Below are 2740 nucleotides of genomic sequence, written 5' to 3'. Positions count from 1 at the left end.
GGCTGCACCAGTGTGGGCCATGGGCCCCCAGCCTTGCACACCACACGCCTAGGGCCTGGCTTGAATCATGATTTCCCCTTTTTTGTGAAAAACACAACATCAAGTCACTTTTGTGAAAAATGCCCTTTTCAATGAAGTGCAGCGATATGGAGTTCCCCAGCAAGTGGCTGTATTGTGGGCTTGTGTTGCAACAAAATGGCTGCTGCAGGCTGCGACAGCCCAGAGGAGGGGGGAAGGGGTCCCAAAACAGGCAGTGGGGAGGAGAGAGCTTGGGGATGGGGCTGTTTGCTCCTCACAGCATGAAATTTGAGGTGCAAAGGGTTGGGGGCTGCCTTGGCAGATGGTCCTGGCACTGGGTAAGGGAGGGGCTGTTTGCTCCTCTGCACGTTTTCTCCCCCCCCCCAAACTCCTGCACCCCAGTTTTCCCACCCGGAGGAGCAAACAGCCTCTCCCCATTTCCAAGTTCTCTTCTCCCCAAGTCCCTTCTGTGTCATTCCCTCCCCCTACTAGGTTTTTATTGCTGACTGCTAGGATTTGCAGATGGCATGGCGGGGCACCACAATCTGGGTGTGAAAATGGCAGCCCCTGCCACAATTGGGCCACAGTGTCAGCGAGCAGGCCTGCAATTTAAGCCAGGCCCTATGCATACCCCAGTGCTGCACCGTGCTGCTTGGTTCCCCACCCCCTGCCCACTGCACCATGGTCACAACATCCCCCGCCGCACTTCAGTCCCAGGCGCTGTGCTTGCACTTGGCTCCTCTGCAGCTGCGCCCTGCAGGTGCCCCAGACTGGGGGCTCTACCACCCCTATGGGCTGTGCTGCAATGCACCACCTCATCCCTTGGGGCAGGGCAAGGGAAGTTGGAGGGAGGTAGACCCCAGCCCCCTAACTGCTTCTGCAGCTGAAGCTATGGGGGGGATCAGTGGTGGGGTGGGAGCCTGGAGGGCCGCAATTTTAAGTCTTCACAGCCACCAGTTGGACAGCCCTGGCATGCATCGAACAAGGCTTTGTACTTGTTTTGCCTACTTTCTTATCCCTTCTTGCAGTTTTTTTCTCACATGCTTCAACTACTTAACTCTCCTTTCAGCTTTCACTTTTCCTCTAAAAAGTCACTTCATCACACAAAATCTTTTTCTAACATTTCTCTCTGCAAATGGGCACTTGATACTTGCCAAGTCATTGGAGCCTTGGTATTTTATTGCCCTAATGACTTTTTCTATTCGGTAAAATCTGTTCATCTCCCCCTCCCTCTCCTCCAATTTCCCTGAATCGGTTAGTGAAGGAATCCACTTCTGGGTTGTATTAGTTACTTTTTGTTGTTCTCTCGTGTGTGTCCTTCTGGGGGTTCCCCCTTGGGAAGTGGGAAGGAAAGAGGTGCCTCCTTGGGCTAGTAGGGTTTGAGCTTACAGAAATGTGATGGCAAAATTGGATCACAGCATAGCCGTGGCTGGGGTTTCCTGATTCTCCAGAGCTTCAAATGATGCTGGAGCTGGGACTGAACCCCCCACCCCCCATGGTTGATACCTCAGCTTAGGGGGATTGCATCTTCCAATTCAGATTTTGAAGATCATGACTACTTGTTCATGCAGAAAAGACTTTTATTTAAACATACTGTTAATCTTTTCTCTATAGCACAAGTTGCTCAGCTCTTTAGTGAGGTGCACAAAGCATTGCTCGTGTCTTGCAAGCTGTTTGGCAAAAAGTTCTTCTGACTCTAAAAATGAAAGCCTTGGCAGTTTTAACCCAGGATATGGAAGGGTATTTTTTCTCATCGTCTCAACTTGAACATCAGTGTTAGGAAGTTGGCTAAGTGACCTCTTGGAAGCTTTTCTGCTCTACCAGATGTGGGACTCCTGTTGTTGTAGAGTTTGGGGTAGGTGTTGGAGTAGGGGTGGCAACGGTCCCTGTTGAAGAGGCATGTGAAATGAGCTGTCATGCTGCATCTGAAATCTGTTTTTAACCTGTGGACGTGGTGTATAACGTTTTAACTCAGTGGAATAACTATGACTAACAAAAGGTAACTTCTCCAAACCACTGAAAAAATAAGGACACAAGCAAGGGGTAGGTCCTCCACTAACTTTTGCGATGTGAAGGCCAAGCCTACTGTTTGTCCTTAGTGAGTAATAAAACAGACACGCAAGTTGTTTTCCGTGACCTAGTAGATAGCGTGTGTGTAGTGGGGAGATGTTGAATACTGTTAATACTGCTTGGTAGCAGTGGTGAGACAGCAGGATTGCAGGGGAGGATCTGGAGATTACAGTGCATCCCACACCAAATATGGGTCAACAATGTGATGCTGCAAAAAAGGGCAAATCTCATTTGGGCATGTATTAATGGGCAGTCACGGTTTAGTTCTACTTGGTACTGGTAAAGCACCTTCTGGAGTCCAGGGTCCCATTTTGGACACCACACTTCATGATCTACATAGCCAAACTGGAGAGAGTCCAAAGGGGAGCGACAACCCCAGGGAGGCTGGGGGATGACCTATGAGAAAAGACTGATAAAAAATATATTTGATTAGTCTAGAAAAGAGAATACTGAACAGAATAATAAGTCTTCCTTTGTATTAAAAGTTGTTACAAAGAGATTGGTAATTGATTGATTGTTCCTGTCAGCTGGGGATAGGATAAGTAGAAATCAACTTAATCAGCAGCTAGGGAAGTTTCAGCTGGATCACAAAGCAGGAAAAATGTGTCCGTCTCATACAGACACACACACACACACACACACACACACACAC

Source organism: Gavialis gangeticus, unplaced genomic scaffold (genome assembly GCF_001723915.1).
Source record: "Gavialis gangeticus isolate Ggan-Ray unplaced genomic scaffold, GavGan_comp1, whole genome shotgun sequence".
Classification (NCBI taxonomy): domain Eukaryota; kingdom Metazoa; phylum Chordata; order Crocodylia; family Gavialidae; genus Gavialis; species Gavialis gangeticus.
This window is presented reverse-complemented; position numbering follows the sequence as displayed.